This window comes from Pipistrellus kuhlii, unplaced genomic scaffold, assembly GCF_014108245.1.
Source record: "Pipistrellus kuhlii isolate mPipKuh1 unplaced genomic scaffold, mPipKuh1.p scaffold_m20_p_8, whole genome shotgun sequence".
Taxonomy (NCBI): domain Eukaryota; kingdom Metazoa; phylum Chordata; class Mammalia; order Chiroptera; family Vespertilionidae; genus Pipistrellus; species Pipistrellus kuhlii.
The window spans coordinates 1,354,737-1,372,068 of NW_023425584.1; the positions used below are offsets into that span (position 1 = coordinate 1,354,737).

General features: G+C 65.7%; 1 protein-coding gene across 1 annotated transcript in view; it reads right to left on the reverse strand.

The window, feature by feature from the left end:
* Window positions 1-3,378: 3,378 nt before the first annotated feature.
* Window positions 3,379-17,332, reverse strand: part of FBXL18 (F-box and leucine rich repeat protein 18) — a 46,635-nt gene continuing 32,681 nt past the window's right edge. Inside the window, exons 6-8 of the mRNA XM_045576444.1 lie at window positions 15,606-15,617; window positions 5,988-5,992; window positions 3,379-3,398 (exon numbers count right to left, since the gene is read on the reverse strand). The gene's annotated coding sequence lies outside the window, so the exon portion shown is untranslated. The remainder of the gene's footprint in view (window positions 3,399-5,987; window positions 5,993-15,605; window positions 15,618-17,332) is intronic.

The window sequence follows — 17,332 nt, forward strand, 5'->3', positions numbered from 1 at the left end:
CTGGTGGTGAGAATTTTTCCGGGCCGTTTCCAGGCGGCCCTCCCCCTCCACCAGCTCCGACGGCCCCCTCCGCCTCTCCCTCCTCCTCCTCCCCCCCTGCCCCTTCCTCCCCCTCCTCCTCCTCCTCCTCCCCTTTCCTCCCCCTCCCCCCGCGTCTGGGCTTAGCGATCAAAATAGAGGAAGATGGTTGTCGCCGCAATCCCGGGCTTTGCAAGGCGCGGCTTCATGGGCCGCCCGTCAGCTTCCTGCTCGTGGGAGGAGGTGACAAGCCGGGCGGACCGGGAAGGGCCTGGGGCCCAGCAGGCTGCCTGCACCCCGCTCCGGGGCTCGGGTCCCCCCCCACCCCGGGACGCGCCTTCTAGATAGAATGCGCGGTGGCGACGCCAAAACAGACTCCGGGGCTGCTTTTTCCTCCCCCCCCCCTTTTTTTTTAAACAAAGCAGCGATTCATTCCCTCCCCCCCAGCAGCGCGGTTAGGCAGGACGGGCTGGCGAGCAGGCCGGCGTCCTCGCCCCGGCCTGCGGTCCCTCCCCGAAGCGCGGTGTCAGATGGTCACTGATTAATATTTTGGAGAGGCCTCGGCGGCCGGCGGCGGGTGAGTCTCTCCTCTTCTCAAAGGGGTTCCTATAGAAACGCGGGTTGGGGCGCTCCCCCCTCCACGGCCCCAGACGGGGCTGCTGCGGTGCTTTGCACGGTGCGCCCCTCCCCAAAGCCTCTCTTGGCGCGGGCACTCCCACCTTTTCCCTCCCTCCCCCCGAAAAAAATCAGAGCAGAAAAAAGGATTAGATCGGCTGAGCGCGAACCGACTCCCTCTCGATCCTGACATTTCAGCCTATTAGCATTTCTCCACGGGCCTTCTGAAACCTATTAAAGTGCAATATGAAAACCCTCTTGGCCGGGGCCTCTCTCCCCTTCCATCCGCCGCGCCCCCTCCGGGGAGGGGGAACGGGGGGAAATCTGTTGAGCTCAGAGGAAGCAGCGGCCAAGCCCAAAAAGTGCTGGGCTGGCCGCGGTGGCCGGGGGAGGGGAGGCTCCAGCCCAGACTTTGTACTTCATTCTGCGCTTTCAGCAGAATCCTTTCTGGTCTCAGTCGCCGGAGCTGCCCGCGGCCGCCTCCCGGGCTGCCGGCGGGAGAGCGCGGCCGCGGCCGGCCGGAGGGACCCGCACCGCCCGCAGCCGGGCGGGGCGGCAGGCATGACGTACCCCGATAGGAAGCTCGGAAGGGCAGGGATCCTGGCCGATTCAGCCCCGGAGAGCTACCGCGGTGGTTGGATTTTTTTTATTGGATTTTAATTAAAACAAGAGGACCCCGCTCTTTCCTTCCCCCCGCCCCCCGCCCCGCACTGCGGACTCAGCGTTTGGCATTGCTTGTTCCTTTTTTTTTTTTTTTTTAATAAAATTTAAGGCGACTTTTCTTGGGAGAGGGGGGATTAGCTAGTCAGCGCCCATTGGTTCTGTTTTTTTGCCCGCTTTTAGGGAACCAGAGGGGTGAGCGTCCTGAGCTAACGGGCCGCCTGGTCTGATCCCAGAATAAATTGGGGGGAAGCTCGGCCTCCAGAGGACGGTTTCAAGTTGCCCTCCCGCAGCCTGCGGCGCTGGTTTCTAGGCCGCCCTCTTTGGAAGCGGCGGCTCCGCGGGGGGAGGGAGGGAGAGGGAGAGAAAGGAACGAAAATAGCCGGTCCGAGGGGAGCGGGGCGCAGGGCTCGGCGGCGGCCGGGGCGGCGGGAGGCTCGGGCGGCCCCGGCCAGCCGGGAGCAGGACGCAGAGGAGGGGTGAGGGGAGAGAAAGGAGGTATTGTGTCTGTCTTCCTTGGGGAAGGGGGGGGGGGTGGCGGCTGCAAAAATAAAATAAACGCAGTTGTGCTGGCGAGGCTGCTGCAGGCCGGGCGGGGGCAGCCCCGGTGGGCGCCGAGCAGCGCCCGCCTCCTCCCGAGCCTTTGTGGGTTCCCGCGAGCCGCCCCGCAGAGCCCGCCGCCCCGCCCCGCCCCGCCGCGGCCCTCCGGGCCCCTCCCGCCCCGGCCCGCCCCGGCCCGGAATGCTGCCTCTAGTCCGGCGCGGGGGGGAGTGTCTGAGCCCGGCGGGTGGACAGGAACAAACCCCGTTTTTTAAAGGTTTCGTGTGTTCACCCCTGGATGCTCGGGACGGCGGCCTGTGCCATAAATCACCCGCCGCCAATAAAGGGCCTGCCGTTCGCCCGGTTTCCAATGGCGCTGCCTTCTCCGGGGAGCGCCTCGCGGCGTGGCGGCCGGGCCTGGTCTCCTTAGGGCCGCGGTCCGGGCGGGCGGCCCCCGCCCAGCCCTTCTCCCGCCTTTTGGGCCCGGGCCCGCGCCGCTCCCCGCACCCCCCGCGCCCCGGCTCCGGCTCCGGCTCCGGCCCGCGCCGCTCCCCGCTCCCCCCGCGCCCCGGCTCCGGCTCCGGCGCGGGCCCGCGCTGCCCCCCGCGCCCCGGCTCCGTCGGCTCCGGCCCGCGCCGCTCCCCGCTCCCCCCGCGCCCCGGCTCCGGTGCGGGCCCGCAGTGGGCGGCAGACGCGGGCGGCCGGTCCTCCGCGCGGCGGCGGGCAGCCCGGTGCGCGCCCCTCCGCCCCCCGGCGGCCCGGGCTTGAGCGGCGGCGGGAGCCATCTTAGGGCGCGGACAGCCCGGGGCTCAGGCCGCCCGCTCCGTCGCAGACCCCCGCGCAGGCCTCGGGCACCCCCGGCCGGTCCCGGGAGGCCCTCCCCGCGCGCCAGGGCCGCCCTGACACCGGAACCAGGCCGGGCGCCGGCGCCATCTTCGACCCCTCCGTCCCCGGCGGCGCCCGCGGGGCGGGGGCGCGTGTGTCTGCGCCGCCGGGGCCGGAACCGGCCGGAGGGGCTCGGTCCCCCAAACCTCAGCCCCGCGGAGCCCCCAGGCCTGCGCCGGGGCCCCGCCTTTGTGCGGCCCGAGCCCGCGGCGGCCATCGGACGAGCGGCCTTTGTCTTCAGCCCGAAGGACAGGCCAACCTTGGGCCCCGCTGCGCCCGGCGGCCCGGCGCCTTTAGGACCCGCTGCTGGCCGTGTGGCCGGGCGTCCTTCCCCCTCCCCCTCCCGGGGACCCAAAAACAGCCCCTTCCTGGGCGAGGACCCCGGCCCCGCCGCCTTCCCGCAGGCCCGGACCCCGGGGCGCCCCCCTCGGCCGCGCCGGGAGGACGGGCGGCGGCTTTAGGCTCCGGGGCCCGGGCCCCGGCCCCGCATCGAGCGCTCCGGGCCGGGCGCCGCCAAACCCGGAGAGGCCGGCGGGAAGCCGCGCTCGCCGCCCCCGCACCGGCCCGGGCAGCCCGGCCTCCGGCTCCGCCAGCGGCTCGGCTCCGGCCGGTCCAGGCGGCGGCAGAGCCGGGGCTGAAGCTCCAGGCCCGCCCGGCGGATCCCGGCGCCGCGGCTCCACCTCCGCCCCGGCTGCTCCCCGTTCGGCCCGGCGCGCGGGGCGGCTGCGGCCGCACATCTCCCGCGGACCCTCCTTCCCGGCCGGCCGGGCCTCCGGTTCCAGCCGGGAACCCCCAGGCTGCGAGGGGGTCCGGCAGGAGCCCCCCCTTTCGCCGAAGAGGGAACCGGGCCTCTCCAGCCCGCGCCGCCGGAGGCTCTGCGCCCGGGACCGACTGCGGGGCCACCGCTGCCCGGAGGGACGGGGTCGGTCTGAGCAGCTTTCGGAGCCCAGCCTGCGCCCTCCAAGACCCCCGGACTCGCGCCTTCGCCCAGCGCTGCGTGCGGGAGGGTGCTGGGTGCGGTGCGGTGTGCTGGGGGCGCTGGGGGCCCAGCAGGGTGTATGCGCACCGGCCGGGCCCTGTTTTGCTGTTTGCAGGGCAGTCGGCACCCGCTGCCCTGCACATGGCCCGGCACCGGGCCGGAGGGGTCGTGGTGCGGGGTTTGTTGGCGCTTTATTTGGAGAAGTGCTATCGCTCCTGGATCCCAGGGGCAGCAGGTGGGGAAGGCAGTCTTTCCCCCTGCTCGGTCCGGGGCGCCCTCTGGCACGGACCGACATGAATCGGCGGCGTTTGCAGTCTCTGTCCCAGTCCGGGCCGCCCCCACAGGCTGTGGCCCAGGACGAGGTGGGCGGCCATGGAGGGGGTTCGAGGGCCCCGCCTGGTGCCGCTGCCCCGTCCGGCAGACGCTGGGGGACGGGGTAGGAGCCCCGGCTCCTCCGAACCCCGCACTGGGCAAGGCCGGGGCGGGCGGGGGTGCTGAGCCGGAGGAGAGGCCGCCCGCCCGGCCGCCGCCCCCGCCCCGCTCCGGAGGCGCCGGGAAAACAAAGCGCCGCGGCCGCGGCCCAAGGTTAAAGTCCGCGCCGCTCCCGGAGTCCGGCGATGGCGGTCCTCCCGCCAACCGCCTTCAGTCCCGCCGCTGACCTTGGGGAGGGCTCCTCCGGCGCGGAGGGCGGCCGGGAGGGGCACGGAGAGGCGGGGGTGGCCCAGGGCGGCCGTGGGCGTCCGCACCGTGTGCCCCGAGGGGAGGGGAGGCTTGGGGGGCTGTGGTTATTGGGGAGCCCTCCGCGCTGGTGGTGGGGCTGATGGGGGAACTGGCTGCTTTGGGGGAGGCGGACCAGGGTCGGTGGGGTGCCTGCAGGGTCCCAGGATCTCGGGAAGGCAGAGGGGCGCACAGGCCTGTGGGGGCCCCGCCTTTGTCTGGGTGTCCCTGGGTGTGTTCTGCGGGCGAGTCTGTGCGGGTGTGACTAATGGGATTCATGTCGGTCCGTGCCAGAGTGACTAATGGAGGGCCTGGCAGCACGTGTGGGGGGAGGGCTGCCTGCGGGGAGGGCTGGCCTGGTGGGGAGTCTGCCCCGGGAGGGGGGCAGCCTCTGCTGCCGCTGGGGCGCAGCCCCCCCCCCAGCCCTCCCTGCAGGCCCGTGCAAGCTGAGAATTCTGGAGACATTCCACCGCCAGCCTGGCTCCCAGAGGGGCCTCCTCCCTCCCACCGCCCTGACCCACGTGGCCCTCCGACCCAGGCCCAGCCCTGCCTGCAGACCCTCCCACCCCTTTCATGTCTGAGCATTCCTCTGCGCACATGGCCCCCTCTGGAGCCCCCCTCCCGAGCCCCCCCTCCTGAGCCGGCTTGGTGGGCCCTCTGCCATGGCCGCCGCCTGCAGCTTCACAGGTGAGAAGCCGTTTCAGGCAGAGGTGTGTGTTCACAGCTGAGAGGTGGTGGGGGGCGGGTGGAGGCTGGGGACACCGATGGGGAGCCCCGGCCCAGCCAGACCAGCTTAGGGAGGCAGCCTCCGCCCCACACCCCCTTTACTGCCCCAGCCCATCAATCCTCCTCCTAGCGCCTCCCCTGTCCTCTCCTCGGGGGAGGTGGCAGGTCAGAGGTCAGTGGGAGTCCATTTGGCCTGGGGCCACATGAGGTCAGGCTGCCCAGGCACATTCCTGGCCGGAGGGGCTGTGCCGGGAGCCTCCCCCACCTGATGGCAACCCCCACCCACCCCTCCTCCCCCGTAGGGCACCTGGAGTCCCGCCTCCCGGCTCCCCCAGGCTTCTGGTTCTGACACACTGGACCCCTGGGCGTTCCTTTCTGCTACTTGCGCACCAGTCTCTGCCCTGTGCCCCCGTCACAGACACTCTCGGAGTGTCCCTGCAGGTGGGTGGCCCCTTAAGGTCACCAGGCGTGGGGGCAGCGAGCAAGCCCAGCCTCCACCTCTGCTCTCCCTCGCTGCCCGTGGCCGTGCGGCATCTCAGCTCAGACTCCAGGGAGCATCCCACACCCACAGGCCCCCAGGGTGTGTGTGTATGTGTGTGTGTGTGTGTCTCTCACACACACACACACACACACACAGTCCCTCACTCTCTCACCACCACCTTCCCTTTAAAAAAAAAAAAAAAAACTTTCTCTGGCATTTCTTTCAAGCAGAAAAGAAAAACATTTCCCATGGCTACAGCTTTGAAAGCTTCCCTCTGCTGCCTGCCTCTCTGGCCCCCTCCCCCTCTTCAGTCCATTTCCAGAGTCAGCATCAAGTCAAATCAAACGCGCCAAGATCAAGCCTGACAGGCCCTTCCCCAGCCCCCAACCCCCCACTTTCTCGGTGTGTCTCCAGGCACCCCCACCCCCAACACATGCACACAGGCGCTCCCACATCTTCTGCAGTCACATGTCTCTTAAGAACCTTCTAGAGGGGGAGGGAGATGGCAGCGGAGGCACACTCACTGCCTCCCACAACCACAGCACAATTACAACTGAACTACAGAGCAGCCGCCATCCAGAACTGGGCAGCTGGCGAGGGAAGTCCTGCAGCTGGAGAAGGAGAGAAGGAGGCGCAGCGGGATGGTGGGATGTGTGGAGGGTGGAACGGGCTGGCCGGCACCCACGTGGGCCGCTTTTTTAAAGGGGACGGAGATCGCCCCTCAGAGGCCGTCTGGAGGAGCTTGGGGTCCCAGCCCCACACCAGCGCCCCCGCCCAGGGTCCCAGAGCTGGGTAGAGGAGTCCCCATAACCCCGGGCTGTGAAAATCAGTGCGGATTGGGGCTCAGGTGTTCCTCTTAAAAGTCCGGCCCACAAACTGAACTTACAAGGTCCCACTTCCTCCGAGCTCCAGTGCCAGGCGAGGCTCTGGGGAGCAAGAAACACACAAGGAGCCGGGACCGGTTTGGCTCAGTGGATAGAGCATCGGCCTGCGGACTGAAAGGTCCAGGGTTCGATTCCGGGCAAGGGCATGGACCTTGGTTGTGGGCACATCCCCAGTGGGGGGGGTGCAGGAGGCAGCTAATCGATGATTCTCTGTCATCGATGTTTCTAACTTTCTATTCCTCTCTCTTCCTCTCTGTGAAAAATCAATAAAATATATTTTAAAAAAAGAAACACACAAGGAGGAACTGGACTGTCTGACATCCGGGCAGGAATTTGGGACAGCTTTCTCCTGACAGAGGTGCTCACAGGGATTGTTCCTGTGCTGGGAGCTCCCCAGTCACAGGGCTGACTGGCAGCCATTTCTGCTTGCCCCACCCTGGTGATTCCCTGAGACCGGCCTCATCCAATATACAGCCGCACCCAAGCTGTATGCAGTGGCTTGTGCATTTGAAGGGCCTGTCCTTGCTCAGGCTAACATCTGTCAAACAAGCTGCAGCTGGGTCAGGGAGCCCCAAACCTGTCAATAAAAGGCCCCAAAACCGGCACCAGCCTGCCTCGCTTCACAGCTGGGCCTCATCTGGGCACTTCCAAACCCGATACAAAGAGGAGGAGTCTGCAGATATCTCTGTAGCTCCTGCTGGGTGGCCTCAGGCAATGGCTGGCTTTTTACCTCCCTGGAGACCCAAGAGCCAGTGTACCCAGAGGTCAGTGTCGGACCACACCAGATTCCAAGGTCTTCGCATCTATAGGTGACTTCACATCTGTAGGTGACTTCACATCTGTAGGTGACTTCACATCTATGGGTGACTTCGCATCTATGGGTGACTTCGCATCTATGGGTGACTTCACATCTATAGGTGACTTCACATCTATGGGTGACTTCACATCTGTAGGTGACTTCGCATCTATAGGTGACTTCACATCTGTAGGTGACTTCACATCTATGGGTGACTTCACATCTGTAGGTGACTTCGCATCTATGGGTGACTTCGCATCTATGGGTGACTTCACATCTGTAGGTGACTTCGCATCTGTAGGTGACCAGCACAAGGTCCCACTGAAGCAAGTCCTGCCCCATAAGGGTGTCTCCTGCACAGCCGCGCTCCCACGGTGGTCACAGCTGGTCCTCACAGCCAAGGGCCTAGAGGTCAATTCCTCCCAGTGACACCAGTGACACCAACAGCACTCAAGTCTGCTCACAGCCCACACAGGGGAGCACCTAGAGCTCCCAGCTCAGGTGACTGGGGAGGCTGAGTCGCTGGGTCCTATAGGACACCTACTACAACTCAAGGAGACATAGCAGCTCTACCCAGTACATGGGATCAAAGACAGGGAAGCAGCCAAAATGTGGAGACAAAGAAACATGTCACAAATGAAAGAAAACAAAATACTCAATACAATTCAAAACCACGGTTTCAGGGTTACTTAATCTTCTAGAAACCTCCAAAAAAAAGAGAAAGGATGAGTTAGATATTAAGCATACACTGACTGAAATAAAGAATAATATGCAGCCACTGGTTTGGCTCAATGGATAGAGCATCAGCCTGCAAACTGAAGGGTCCTGGGTTCGATTCCAGTCAAGGGCATGTGCCTTGATTCCAGGCACATCCTCAGTAGGGGGTGTGCAAGAAGCAGCTCATTGATGTTTCTCTCATTGATGTTGCTACCTCTCTATCCCTCTCCCTTCCTCTCTGTAAAAAATCACTAAAATATATTTTTAGGAAAGATTAATATACAGGGATTCAACAGTAGAATAGTGGATTCTGATAATTAAGGGTTTGAAATATGAGGAGGCAAAAATCACCCTACCAGAAAAGCAAAAAGAAAAAAGGATCCAAAAATATGAAGATAGTGTAAGGAGCCCCTGGGACAACTTCAAACGTACCAACATCCGAATTATGGGGGTGCCAGAGGGGAGAGAGCAAGATATTGAAAACCTCTTTGAATAAATAATGACAGAAAACTTCCCCCACCTGGTGAAAGAAACAGACTTACAAGGCCAGGAAGCAGAGAGCCCGAACAAAAGGAATCCAAAGAGGACCACACCAAGACACATCCTAATTAAAGCACCAAGGGCAAAAGACAAAGAGTATTAAAAGCAGCAAGAGGAAAACAGTTATCTACAAGGGAGCACCCATACGACTGACAGCTGATTTCTGGACAGAAACTTTGCAAGCCAGACAGGAGAGGCAAGAAATACTCAAAGTGATGAACAACAAGAACTTACAACCAAGATCGTGTTACCCAGCAAAGCTATCATTCAGAATTGAAGGGCAGATAGAGCTTCAGAGACAAGAAAAAGCTAAAGGAGTTCATCACCACCAAACCAGTATTATATGAAAGGCTGAAGGGTGTTCTTTAAGAAGAGGAAGAAGAAGAAAAATATTTTAAAAATATGAACAACAAAATGGCAACCAATACCTATTAACAATTGAATCTAAAAGTCAAAATAAATGAGTAAGAAACCTAGTGAACAGAATAAACTAGTGAATAACCTAGAATCAGAGGCATGGAAATTGAACAGGCTGACAATTCTCAAAGAGAAAGGGGGTGGGGGGCGGGAAGAGATTAAACACAGATCTTACCTGCATGCCTTACCTATTGTACCTATGGGCACAGACAACGGGTGGCCAAGGCCAGGGGCGAGGCAAAAAACTGGCGGAGGGGGATCATGGGGGGGAAGAGGGACATCTGTAATAATCTCAACAATAAGATTTTTTTAAAAGAACCTTGTAGCCCTAACCGGTGTGGCTCAGTGGATAGCATGTCAGCCTACGGACTCAAGGGTCCCAGGTTCAATTGGTTGTGGGCACATCCCCAGTGGGGAGTGTGCAGGAGGCAGTTGATCAATGTTTCTGACTATCTCTCCCCCTTCCTCTCTGTAAAAAATCAATTAAAAAAAAAAAAAGCCAAAACCGGTTTGGCTCAGTGGATAGAGCATCGGCCTGCAGACTGAAAGATCCCAGGTTCGATTCCGGTCAAGGGCATGTACCTTGGTTGTGGGCACATCCCCGGTGGGGGGTATGCAAGAGGCAGCTGATCGATGATTCTCTCTCATTGATGTTTCTAACTCTCTATCCCTCTCTCTTCCCCTCTGTGAAAAATCAATAAAATAAAATAAAAATAAATAAATACACACACACACACACACACACACACACACACAAGAACCTTGTAGCCCTGGCTGGTGTGGCTCAGTGAGCAGAGCGTCAGCCTGTGGACTGAAGAGTCTGTGTTCAATTCCAATCAAGGGCACATACCTGGGTTGTGGGCTCGATCCCCAGTAGGGGGTGTGCAGGAGGCAGCCAATCAATGATTACCATAATTGATGTTTCTATTGTAGTTCTCTTTCTCCCTCTCCCTTCCTCACTGAAATAAAAAAATAGATTTTTTTAAATAAATAAAAGAACCTTGTAGAACCAGCCCTGCCGGGAAGGACATGTCTGCATTCTCCCTCCTCCTCCCCTGGCCCAGCTGCTCAGACCCGCCCCAGGAGGCCCTTTGGGGGGGCACCACGCCCTCAAAGCTGGCATGCTCAGGTCCCCACCTCCGGCACCTCAGCGTGTGGCCTCCTTTAGGGACCTTACAGGTGTAGTAAGTTAAGCTAGTGGTCGGCAAACTCATCAGTCAGCAGAGCCAAATATCAACAGCACAGCGACTGAAATTTCTTTGGAGAGCCACATTTTTTAAACTTAAATTTCTTCTAACGCCACTTCTTCAAAAGAGACTCAAGGGGCCCAAGAGCCGCATGTGGCTGGCGAGCTGCGGTTTGCCCGCCATGGGGTGCAGAAGCGGCCACACGGGAGTAGGGCCCCTCACGCTGCCCGCTGTCCTGGAGGAGGGGACAGAGACGCAGGGGGCAGGCTGTGACGGGCAGGCTGTGACGGGCAGGCTTGGGGCACAGCCAGGAGACAGCACCGTCCGGGCAGAGGGGGCCGTGGAGCGCCTCCCCCTCAGGGCCTGTGAGCCGCCCCCCACGGCTGACCTTGAGCTCCTGGCCTTCAGAGCTGCTGGACAGCACACAGCCTGCGCTGCGGCCCTTCGTTACGGCAGCCTGGCCAGCCGATCCGTTACCCGGACTTACAGACCCACAGCGTCAGGCGGGCCAGGAGCGGACGCTTGTTCCAGCAAAGCCGCTGTCAGTCAGCACGGGCTCGGGGACGCTGCAGTAACAACCCCCCCACAGGACCCATAAAATGTCCGCAGGGAGCCTGGCCGCCCCCAGGACACGGCTGCGGTGCTTGGTGCTGCCTGGGCCGCGGCACTGATTTTACCGCTGCTGACCCCATGAAGCACCGGAGGGACAGTCTGCCACGTGTGTATCCCGCTCAGCCACCCCTTCGGCCCAGACACCTGGACGGCGACCGTCTTCCTGAGGCCACACAGCAGGTCCTGGCGTGTGTGCACGCGTGTTTACACACAGACGGGGCGGCCCGGACAAAGCGGAGGGCTGGGTCCTGTCCCGCGGAGCGTACGGGGCCTGTGGGGAGCGCGTGTGGGGTCACCAGGGCCCGGCGGCCGGAGGGCACAGGCCGGCCCGGGCAGGGAGCCGCAGTGCCCGCACCGCTGTCTGCAGCAAGGATGGGCCCGGAGCAGGAAGCCCGGGCATGGGCCTGCGGGGGGAGGACACGGCTCTCCCTCGCCCTCAGTCTTCCTTCCTCTCCCACGAGCATCAGATTCCCTGGGGGCCGGGGAGGGGGCCGGAGGGGGTGCAGCTGGACAGAAAACACTGCAGGGGCCGCCCAGCGAGCCTTCTCCGAGGCCAGACCTCAACCCGCCGAGGGGCTGGCGGATGAGGCTGCTCGCTGCCTTGTCCAAGAGGCCAAAGTCCACCGGGACTGCGGGCCACAGGCCTGAGCGCCTCCCCCCCCCCTGTCACTCCCCCTCCCCCCGCACCGGTCCCCCACCCCCGCACCGGTCCCCCCCGCACCGGTCCCCCCCGCACTGTCCCCCCCCACACACCGGGTCCCCCCACCCGCACCGGTCCCCCCCCTCGCACCGGTCCCCCCCCCGCACCGGTCCCCCCCGCACTGGTTCCCCCCCGCACTGGTAACCCCCCCCGCACTGGTAACCCCCCCCGCACCAGGTCCCCCCACCCGCACCGGTCCCCCCACCCGCACCAGTCCCCCCCGCACTGGTCCCCCCCCCCCCGCACTGGTAACCCCCTCCGCACCGGGTCCCCCCACCCGCACTGGTCCCCCCACCCGCACCAGTCCCCCCCGCACTGGTCCCCCCCCCCCGCACCGGGTCCCCCCACCCGCACTGGTCCCCCCACCCGCACCAGTCCCCCCCGCACTGGCCCCCCCCCCCCGCACCGGGTCCCCCCACCCGCACCGGTCCCCCCACCCGCGCGGTCACAGCTGCAGCTGCAGGAGGTGAATCGGGCGGGCACTCTAGGTGCAGCCTGGCCTCCGGGTTCGGGTGACACATTGTGTCCCCTGAGTCGGCCACACAACGTTTCCTCCGACGTGCGCGGCCTTGGCCTCCGTCCCCGCCTTCCTCTCCGAGGCGGTGGCCTGGGCAGCGACATTGGGACTTCCAGGGAGGTCAGGAGAGGGCCGTGACCCCATGCTGGGTGCTCATGTGCAGGCCACGGCTCTGAAGGGCTCCTAAAGATGCTCCCCCCGGAACCCCCCAAACACATACCTGGCCAGGTCCCACCCCACCAGCGCCCACCGCCAATGGCGTCAGGGCGGGCACCCTCAGCCGCTGAGCGAGGCCGGGGCTGTGATGCCCGGTCACACGGCGGCCGAGCCGGGTTGGAGCTCAGTCCTGCCTGTCCCGGGCCGGGCTGCCCTGCAGGCGGCCGCTGGTCAATGACCGGACGAGCCGGACTGCGGAGCCGGCCACTTCTCCTCTCTGAGCCTCAGTGTACCCGCCTGTGCAGCGGGCATGGAGGGCCCTCTTTGCTGGGCGTGGTGAGGGGGTGCCTGGGGGGGTGCAGGTGGCAGCCGGGATGCTCATTATTGTGAACAGTCCCCAGCAGGTGTGGGGAGCCCCAAGCCCCAGGCTGACCTCCGCTCCCCGCACTGGTGAGGCCGGTACCAGCAGGCCTCAGCGCCCCGGCCAGTCCCCCACCCCACCCCCACCCCCAGCCCGGCCACAGCTCGAAGCTTCCTGACAGGCCGGGCTGGGCCAAGTGGTCTCCCCTGGACCTGCTGGGACAAAGGGCCTTTGGACGACAGAAACCGCCTCTCCCGGTTCAGGACCTCAGACGTCAGAACCAGGGTGTCGGGGGTGCTGTCCTGGGGCAGAGATGGAGACTCGGGCCGTCCCAGGCGGCTGCGGGTCCCGGTGCTGAACCCACATCACACGGCGTCCCCCATCCGCTCCCCAGGCCCCTCCTCTGCGTGTCTGTCTCTCCCACGGACCCCGTCCAGGCCCCCCGACTCCGTGTGACCTCATCTTCACGGCCACATCTGTCTCCCAGGAAGGCCGGCTTCTGAGGGCCGCGGTCCGGACCTTGGCACATTTTGGGGGCACACAATCCAGCCTCCCCATCGGCCTTGGGCCCTTGGCCTCCGCCTGGCCCCAGAGCCGGGACACACCGACCCCTCCCCGGGCCCCATGCTCTGCCGGCTGCCCCTGTGCCCAGGTCCCTCCGCTCCATTCGAGGGGGGCTGGCTGGCCCTGGGGCGCAGGGGGGCTCCGGTTGTGATGTGGAAATAGAGGCCCAGACGGGGGGCGGGGGCCGCGGTCAGGCAGCCGGTGGTGATGGAGAGGGCCTCGCCCGGGTCTGCCGGCTCAGTCCCGCCCAGCAGCCAGGCCCCTCGGACGCGTCTCCTCGCTGGCCGCCAGCCGGGCGCGTGAGCACGGAGCGCGCTGCTCACAGTTCCACAGCCAGAGGCGCCACCGAGGCACCGGCAGGTCTGTGAGAGGCGAGGGCCCACTCCCCGGGGTGCAGCCGGGGCTGGGGCTGTGTCCTTGCAGCGGGAGGTGGAGGCCTAACCCCGCTGACGAGGCTCCCACCTCATGACCCAGTCGCCCCCGAGAGGCCCCTCCTCCTGCCACCGTGTCAGGGGCCTCGGGCCTCAACATATGAACGGGCGGGGGAGCGGGGATGACACCCACAAACCTGCACGTCCATACACAGCCCACCCAGAGACCCCCACCAGCCCCGCCCAGCCCAGCGCGTCCGCCCCGAGGGGCTGAGAGGAGCTGGGTTTTCAGGGATGAATAGGAGTTTGCTAGGGAAGGCAGAGGCGGGCACGGCGAGCGGAGGGACAGCCTGTGCGCAGCCCAGAGGCCGCCCAGCGGGGCCCGCCCGGCTCACAGAGGCTGGGCCTCCGTCCCAGTGCCGTCCCTGCAGCCCCACTGTGCGCTGGGGCCTATCCAGCCCTCTGCCCGGAGCCCCCTCAGACGCTGTGTGGGCTGTGTTCCCCCTCCGTGCCTGGCTGGTGGAGTGTATTTATGCAAACTCCCGTTTTGCTGGTGTTTCTGCTGAAAGCACAGGCATGATTCAGAGCCGGTTTCGGTTCTTCTCTGCCAACAACCGTATCTTAGTCCTCGAGGTACAAACTACAAGGCAACTCAATCCACCACCCTCAGCGGCGGCCTTGGAGGCTCGGAATGCTCTGGAAGCCGGCCCTGGCGGGAGGCGGCAGGAACGGTCATGTCCCCGAAGTCAGGAAGGACGGGGGACAGGGTGGGGATACAGGAGGGAGCAAACCCCAGCTCTCCTCCTCCTCTGCGATCCTGCTCAGGCTCAGTCTTCCTGTCTGTGAAATGGGTGCTGGTGTGAGTGCTGGGCACGTCGCCTTCCACGGCTCCCCAGGGCTCCCTGCTGCCCGCTCTGGGCCCCACGGGCAGGGATGGGGGGGTAGGTGGACCCGTGTCCTAGGCGAGGGGCCTGCCGACAGCAGGCGCACACCAGCCGCCTGCTCACCGTGTCCTCCAGGCCCCATCTCACTGGGAACGGGGGTGAGGGTCTGAGAGCACCCAGCACCCCAGGCTGCAGGGCCCGGTTCTGGGTGAGGAGGGGCTGTGGGGGAAGCACCTTGTCCCCCGGACCCGGGCGCCCCCCAGAGGAGCAGGCAGGGAGTGGGAGCCGCACGCCCTGGAGCGGGGGTCCCAGAGGCGCTGAGGACGGAGCGGGGCGGGCGGCCCGGCGTCTCCTGCCCCCCTCCTCCCCCTGCACCGCCTTCCGGCCCCTCGTGCCTGGAATTCCACCGGCTCCACCCTGGGCCCAGGGCACGGCCGGTCCTGCTCCATTCCGGGTTCGCCCGGGACAGCCCCCTCTGGGCCCCAGCGTCCCGTCTGTGACGAGCGGAGGACTGGCCGCGGCCACCCTGCCAGAGGGACCGGGTCCCCCAGGTGCCCCCGTCCCTGCGGCTCCCCGTCCCCTCCCCGACCTGCCCGCAGAGTGCGGGGGGGGGGAGGGGGGGAAGAGGGGGGGCCGGGTGCGGGTGCGGGGGTGGGGGCCAGGGGCCGGGGGCGGGGGCCGGGGGCGGGGGCAGGGTGGAGGGGCCGGGGGCCGGGCCAGGTGCCGGGGGGCCGGGGGCGGGGCCAGGGGCGGGGTGGGTGCGGGGGCCGGGGGCGGGTGCGGGAGCCGGGTCCGGGGGCGGGGTGGGGGCCGGGGGCCGGGTGCGGGGGCGGGTGCGGGGGCGGGATGGGGGCCGGGTGCGGGGCCGGGTGCGGGTGCGGGGCCGGGGGCGGGTGCGGGGCCGGGGGCCGGGGGCGGGGGCGGGGGCTGGGTGCGGGGGCGGGTGCGGGAGCCGGGCCGGGCTCCTGCGGGATCTGCCGGGCCGGCCCGCGGAGTCTCACCTGCTCCTCCTGGCGGAGCCGTCCCCGGAGGCCTCCCTCGGGCCGAAGGCTCCATCGCCAAGGGGACCGGCCCCCGCTCCGCGGGGCCAGCTTCGTTCTAATTAAGAGCGTGTTAGCCGGGCGGAGGCCCCGGAGGCCCAGCCTCCCCGGTGCCCGCAGGAGCGGTGACGGGCGCCAGCCCTGTGCCCGGGCGGCCTCAGCCCGCACGGCCCCGCCCGGAGGGGCTGCTGGAAGCAGGAGCCACCGAGGACACAGACCGGCCGCCGGTCCTGTGCGCCCGGGGCGGCCGCTGCCTCCGTCCTGCGACTTCGCAGCCGCAGAGCTGACCGCCTCCCCCGCCCAGGGCTCAGGGTCCCCAGAGAAGCCCGCCTGGAGCCTGTGTGGCCTGTGCAGAAGGTCTGCAGATGGGACTGAGGTGAGGATCCGGAGACGTGACCATCGGGGGTTAAGGTGGGCCTTACACTCAGTGTCCTTAAAGACGTACACACACACACACACACACACACACACATGAACACACACACACACATGCACGCACACACGCATACACATGTGCACTCACCTGTGCGCATACACACGCGTGCGCACACACTGTGTGGAGACAGGGCACAGACTGCAGCGCAGCGTCCTCAGGCCAAGGCCGCCCGCCAGCAGGACGCTCCTCGGCTGGCCCTTGGGCTCAGGGTGCGAGAGGATCCAGTGAAGCCCCCCCAGGGCCCCTCTGTGTCGGGGGAGGGCGGGGGGGACAGGAAAGGCGCCCCAGCACCGCCTCCCCCCCAGGGCTCCGGGCGAGCTCCCGGCTCCGCCAGCGCCAGCACAGTCTGTTTTCCATGAACACGCCGAACCGAATCTCCCTTTTCTCACCAGGGAGCCTGGAGCGCCCGGGGCGGGCGGGGCGAGGAGGGTGTGGGGTGTTCCTCCCCTCCGGCGCGCTCTGCCCCCGCTGTCCCCTCCTGACCGGCCTAAGGCTCTGCACTGGGTCTCTGCCCGCTAGGGGACCTGAGGGGGGCGAGGGGGGGGCGACAGGTGCCCTGGGGCTTGGGGGGCAGAAGGCAGAGCCCTGAGTCTGGGCCTCCCAGACCCCTTCCCACGCCACAGCCCTCTCCGTGCCCTGTCCCCACCAGCCGGGCTCTCCCCAGGAGCCACCAGCCCCCAGGCGTCCTGGGGACAAATCTCAGAGCCCGTTGCCCTGGCAGCTGCCCACACAGCCGTGGCCGTGGCCGTGGCCTCGCTGTGGCCCCTCCGCGTTGCCTGGCCCGTCTGCTCCCTGCACAGGCCTCCCGGGCCGCCCACCCTGCGCCGCCCACCCAGCACCCGGCCCAGCGGGTCCCCCGCCTCTGCAGCCCCCCTCCCTCAGGAGGGGCCTCCCTGCCAGCCTCTCCCTCACGGCAGCCACACGGCCAGCTCAGCCCCTGAGGGCCAGAGCCCGGCCGGCCCTGCTCCCGCCTGAGTCTGGCCCTGACGCCCCCGCTGCCTGGCTGGTCACAGCCTGCAGCCTCGATGGGGGGGGGCCTGCCTGGCTGGGGGTGAACAGTGTCCCCCAAAGACATGCTGACGTCCTGCCGGGGGCCTGCGCGGGGACGATTCGGAAAGAGAGTGTCTGCCGAGGAACCAAGGCAGGACAAGGTGTCCAGGACCGGCCGGGCGGCTCAGGGGCCGAGCGTCCGCTCCGAGTGGGCACAGGCCCGGCTGCACAGGCCCGGCTGCAGGATCAGAGGCAGCCGATCCACATTCTCTCATCGATGTTTCCCTCTCTCTGCCCTTCTCCCTTCCTCTCTCTCTAAGTTCAATTAAAAATTGTGTGTGGTGTGTGTGTATGTGGGTGGTGTGTGTGTGTGTGTGTGTGGTATGTGTGTGTGGTGTGGTGTGTGTGTGTGTGTGTGTGTGTGTGTGGGTGTGTGTGAGTGTGTGTGTGTGTGTGTGTGTGAGTGTGGTGTGTGGTGTGTGTGTGTGGTGTGAGTGTGTGTGTGTGTGGTGTGTGTGAGTGTGGTGTGTGTGTGTGTG